Source organism: Talpa occidentalis, unplaced genomic scaffold, assembly GCF_014898055.3.
Source record: "Talpa occidentalis isolate TD23 unplaced genomic scaffold, MPIMG_talOcc4v2.1 talOcc4.10, whole genome shotgun sequence".
Lineage (NCBI taxonomy): Eukaryota > Metazoa > Chordata > Mammalia > Eulipotyphla > Talpidae > Talpa > Talpa occidentalis.
Genome location: NW_023600993.1, coordinates 57,327,351 through 57,333,655, shown reverse-complemented (window position 1 = coordinate 57,333,655; position 6,305 = coordinate 57,327,351).

The window sequence follows — 6,305 nt, the reverse complement described above, 5'->3', positions numbered from 1 at the left end:
TGTTTACATCAAACTCCCATAGCCTCATTGTTTAACAATGCTAACATGTTTGTCTTTATCTGTTTCACCATGTGGAGAGACTTCCCAGAATTTATCAAATAGGTGACTAGAGAGCAGATAAGTACTAAATCGATAGATAGATAGATACATCAAGGTAGAATGAATTAAAAGTCACTAATTATGCCAAACTTTAAAAGGCAGTGTATAATAATGCTATGGATTGAATTGTGTCCTCACAAAATGTACATATTGAAGATATCACTCCCAATATGATGGTATTGGAACACGGGGCCTTAAGTGATTGGATTTATATATTTATTTTTTATAATTTATTTTTTTACTTATATCTTTTATATCATTGTCTATTCCCCATAAAATCCTTACCACCAATTCACCTGTGAACCACAGTTCCTTGTGCTTTCTCTCCCCTGTTTTGATTCTTATTCCTCCTGCTCCCTTGCAGAATGTCTCTTATTTATGGTTGCCTGCTAGTTTTGTTTCATTATTATGTTGTTTTTTACCTGATCCCTTATTTGGTTCCCCTATATTCCTCCTATAACTGAAACCATTCAATATTTTTCTTTTTCCTTCTGGCTTATTTCAACAAGCATGTGTAAGAGGCAGGACTGGACCACAGTGCAGGTTTTCTGATCCCATGCAGGCCGGGTAAAGGAGGAGTCAGAGTCCTCAGTGGTTTTGCAGGTCTTTTATTGGGGTTCACCAGGCATATGGTAGGCAGGGGTGCTGGGGGGCCGGGAGGCTGGCAGGCCTCCCAGCCCCCAGCAAGTCTTCACTCTATCTGGGCTCTCTGGCGTTCGTTCGTTCTGCTGCTTCTCGGCTTCTCTTTTGGCTTCTGCTTGGGCTTCTCTTGGCGTCCCCGTGAGCCGCCCTTAAAAGCACAGTCTTAGCCCAGGTGTACCCACTCCAGGTGCCCGCCATCAGGCATGCATTCAGGATCACAGGGTTCCCTCATCTATCCTGATGGCGGGAGGGCAGAAAAGCCTGATTTTTTACCTTACCCTACAGCATGTGATTGGATTCAGATGAGGTCATAGGGTAGTGTAGGGTGAGGAAAAAGTATCAGGCTTTTCTGCCCTCCCGCCATTAGGATAGATGAGGGAACCCTGTGGTCCTGAATGCATGCCTGATGGCAGCCATCTGACGTGGGTACACCTGGGCTGAGAGACTGAGTTTTAAGGGCGGCATCATGGGGACGCCAGCAGAAGCCAAGAATGAATGGAAGCCGAGAGAAGAAGAAGAGAAGCAGAGAGAATGCCAGAGAGCCCAGATAGAGTGAGGATTTGCTGGGGCCTGGGAGGACTGCCAGCCTCCCGGCCCCCCAGCACCCTTGACTGTCATATGCCTGGTAAATCTAAATAAAAGACCTGCAAAAGCCACTGAGGACTCTGACTCCTCCTTTACCTGGTCTGCTGGATCAGAAAACCTGCACTGTGCCCATTCCTGCCTCTACAGGTAGCGTTCCCACAGTGGGGTTACTACCCTTATAAAAAGATGAAGAGATACCAGGGCTCTCTCACTTTTTTTTTCTCCCCCATGTGAGCACACAGCAAAAAGGTGGCATCTGCAAGCCAGAAAGAGAACGCTCTTCAGAGCCCATCATGCTGCCACTTTGACTTTGGACTTCTAGTTTCTAGAGTGTGAGAAGAAAATGTTTCTTGTCTAAGCTCCTGTAGGGGCAGGAAGGCCATAGGGCAGGTTTTCTGATCCAGCAGACCGGGTAAAGGAGGAGTCCTGGAGCCCTTAGTGGCTTTTGCAGGCTTTTATTGGGATTTACCAGGTACATGGCAGGGGTCCCCAGCAAGTCTTCACTCTATCTGGGTTCTCTGGCCTTCTCTTACGTTCTCTCTGCTTCTCTCATGGTTCTACTTCTGCTTCTGCTTCTGCTGGCATCCCTGTGATGCCGCCCTTAAAAGCCCATTCTTAGCCAATGTGAATCCCATCTACATATGCCCACACCCTACTACAGGTGCCCACCGTCAGGCATGCATTCAGGACTGCAAGGATCCATCATCTATCCTGATGGCAGGAGGGCAGAAAAGCCTGATACTTTTTACCTTACACTACTGTGATTTGTTAGAGCAGCCCAAACTGAGTGAGAGAGCTGATAATACTATCAATACAAATGACAGCAACTAGCACTGAGCATATGGGTGTCAGGCACTAGGATAAACCATGTTTTTTGGATCATCCCACTTGAGCCTCACCTTATGCTTCTAAATAGGTTCTAACACTGTCTTGTCTTGCTGATGGGCAAATTGAGCCTAAGAGAGTCAAGTTGCTTTAAGCAACTAGATAATCAGATGACATTTCCTAGAAAGAGGGCCTCCCCTGGTGGCGCAGTGGTTGAGCACTGGGCTGCAAAGCTACCTGCAGCTTCTGCAGTGCCGGTTGAGGGTCCCACATGGTGCGCAGACCTCACCTGCCGCCCGTTGCTCCCCTCAGCAGTGTACTTCATCAGTCTGCCTGTTCTGCTCCCTGCTCTGGCTCTGGTGAATTCTCTCACCCTCCTGTGCTTCTGACTGTACCCAGTGCTTGTATAAATAAATAAATCTTAAAAAAAAATCCTAGAAAGAGAATCCTGAATCCAACTGTAGGGTAAGGAAAAACGTCAGGCTTTTCTGCCCTCCCACCATCATTATAGATGATGGATCCCTGCGGTCCTGAATGCATGCCTGATGGCGGGCACCTGGAACAGGGTGTGGGCATAGGTAGATGGGATTCACCTGGGCTAAGACTGGGCTTTTAAGGTTAGCGTCATGAGGACGCCAGCAGAAGCCAAGAAGCCGAGAATGAACAGAAGTCGAGGGAGAAGCAGAGAATGCCGGAGAGCCCAGATAGAGTGAAGAATTGCTGGGAGCTGGGAGGCCTGCCAGCCCTCCAGCACCCCTGCCTGCTGTGTACCTGGTAATCCCAATAAAAACCTGCAAAACCACTGAGGACTCCTCCTTTACCACTGACTCCTCCTTTACCTGGTCTGCTGGATCAGAATACCTGCACTGTGCCCATGCCCTGCCCTTACAATTGGCGTAAGTTGGCAAGATGATCCATGCAGACGGGTATGGAGCCCTCCGAAGATCTGGAGGGCTGGTGGACAAGGTCCGGGAGCTACGGAATAAGACCACGCCTGGAGGAGGAGATGACCAAGAGGACCAGCCAATGACCCCTGAGGCAGCAGAATTGTCGGGGAGGAGAGGACCACGATTTGGAGCTCGCCAGTGTTGATGCAGGGAGAGGCCAACGGACTTGGACTAATGGACTCGGACTGATGGACTTGGACTGACAATCCCGCCAGAAGGCGGAGGAACTTGGCAGGTTATGTTTTTTGAGAATCTGGGGGTGGCCAGTGGGCCTTGATGGCCAAAAGCAGCCTGTGTAGTCCCAGCAGCCAGGCAGAGGAGAAACGCCAACTGAGAAGGCAAAAGCTGGTGCTGATGCTAGGTTTGGGAAGCCTTGAGCGGCTGTTAAGCAGCCTAAGTATGCTAAAGACCTGTGAGTCTCGTAAAATCACCTGTGGGTGATGCCCTGCTCGTTGTCGAGTGAGGGCGAAGAGCTGAGGAACCCGTCCTTGGGGGACGGGTGAGGAACGTGGCTTGGGTTGGAGCCCAAGCCGCATGTAGAGTTTGGATCCCCGACCCATGTGCTTGTGCAGTGGGTTGGCCTGAGTGCAGGGGTCTGCAAGTCGCATTGGTGGCTATGAAAGCCGAATGTTGGCGCGACTGCAGACAGAAACCCTGAGGGTTGGCGATTACCCCCAACAGAATAGAATCGCCAGTCCCAGAGTCCATCCTGGGGGTGGATGCAGTGTGTGGCTTGTAGCCAAGACTACAGCCAGAGAAGGTCAGGAAGCCTGACGGCTCCTGGCGTGTGACAGTAGATGCCCTGAGTGGTTCCCCTCCCTCGAATGAGCAGTGCCTTCGGCAGCAGATTTGGTGGCTCATCTGCTGGTACCAATAATTGTCTTTTGCACTAGGTTGGGGCCCTGCCTGGACTTATTTGTGTTCTGTTGTATTTTGTTGTTATATTGTGATGTATTTGCTATTGTGGGCCATGGCTGCAGTGTTTATGTTTGCTAAGAAAACTGTATATATGAAGACTATATGGCAGAAAACCCTGAGGGGGTGGTCTGTAGGGTAAGGAAAAGCGTCAGGCTTTTCTGCCCTCCTGTCATCAGGATAAATGATGGATCCTTGTGGTCCTGAATGCATGCCTGATGGCGGGCACCTGGAGTAGGGTGTGGGCATAGGTATATGGGATTCACCTGAGCTAAGACTGGGCTTTTAAGGTCGGTGTCACGGGGGCGCCAGCAGAAGCCAAGAAGCCGAGAACCAACAGAAGTCTAGGGAGAAGCAGAGAAAGCCGGAGAGCCCAGGTAGAGTGAAGACTTGCTGGGGGCCGGGAGGCCTGCCAGCCTCCCGGCCCCCAGCACCCCTGCCTGCCATGTACCTGGTAATCCCAGTAAAAAAGCCTGCAATAACCACTGAGGGCTCCAGGACTCCTCCTTAACCCAGTCTGCTAGATCAGAAAACCTGCACTGTGTCTTTCCTGCCCCTACACCAACACAGAATTGGTGGATAAGTGTGTCAGGATAGAGACCAGTTAGACACAAGAGCAGAATGTGAGAAGCCGGAAATAAAGAGGACAGATCTCATGCTGCAGTGTGAAGGCTGGAAAGAGGAGAGGCAAGGCAGGACATATGAAGGACTTTAGTGAATGTTTGGATTTTACCTGAAGTTTACTGAACATTGCAAAAAGAACTCAGCAGGGACTGACTGACGTGAATAACACATAACTGTGGAGTGGGATGGGATTAGAGCAGAGAGTAAGACTGGAGTAGGGCAATTGTCCAATCAGAGAGAGAGCAGATGTGTGGTAGAGTGGACTGGACAGGATCATAGATATCAAGGAAACAAAGTGCCAATATTTTATTTTTTTATTTTTCCATACTTTATTTTTTAATTTATTTATACAAGAACTGGGGAACAGGCCAGAGTTGTGGAGGGTGACAGAATTCACCAGAGACAGACTGGGGAGCAGAACAGGTAGATCGCTCGCAGCGGGCGAGACAGGAGAGGTCTGCCACACCATGTGGGTTTCTCCCTGGCTGGCCTGGAATCAAACCTGCACTGTAAAGATTGCGGACAGCTTCACAGAGCAGCACTCAACCCGCTGAGCCACTGGGGAGGCCCTAAGTTGCTAATATTGACCATCTGCTTTGGGGTTGAATTTTCAATACCTGGGGGAGCTCACAGGAAGAGCTTGGAAATGACTGGAACCAGGGAAGGTGGGGTGGATGCTTGAGACAAAACTGGTTAATCCTTGGCATGTGGGGGGAGGTAATGAGTCATCAAGGGAGCCTGTGCACACTTTGTGGAAGGAGGCAGGAAGATCAAAGTAAATCCTGGAAAGCCTAACATTCACGTGACCTCTACAACTGAACTTTCAGTTCCTGCAAAGCATCCTCTTAAGCTAGTATAGGTGATGGCAAACCGGAGGCCATTTGACATCCCTCCCTCCCCTGTTTCCCACCTTCCTTCCTCCTGCCTGCATTCACCTCAGTGAAGGCTCTTCTTATTGCAGGGAGAATGCTAAGTTTATTCCCTCTAATTGGAAATAACAGACCTGCCTGAAGCCATGAATATCACCAACAGCAGGAGCACTAGGTACTGGTCGTTAGACCTGGAACATAGAATGAAATACCCGGCATGGCTACCTACAGGGGCCTGCTTGATTCAGAGACTGAAGTCCATCAAATATGATGGGATACCTGTTTATTTCCATCTTCCCCAGGAAACTTCCAGACCATCCACAATGGTGGAAATGAGGATTAGGGGGACCTGTCATCTGTTCATCCAATAGCTGAAAGATTAGCTACCAATGTGTAGGGTAAAGAAAATATCAGGCTTTTCTGCCCTTCCGCCATCAGGATAGATGATGGATCCTTGTCCTGAATGCATGCCTGATGGCGGGCACCTGGAATAGGGTGTGGGCATAGGTAGATGGGATTCAGCTGAGTTAAGACTGTGCTTTTTAAGGGCGGCGTCACGGGGATGCCAGTAACAGTAGCAGCAGCAGCAGTAGAAGCCGAAGCAGAAGCCGAGAGAGAAGCCGAGAAGCAGCAGAACGAACTCTAGAGAGCCCAGATAGAGTGAAGACTTGCTGGGGGCTGGGAGGCTGGCAGGCCTCCCAGCCCCCCAGCCAGCACCCCTGCCTGCCATATGCCTGGTGAACCCCAATAAAAAACCTGCAAAACCACTGAGGACTCTGACTCCTCCTTTACCCGGTCT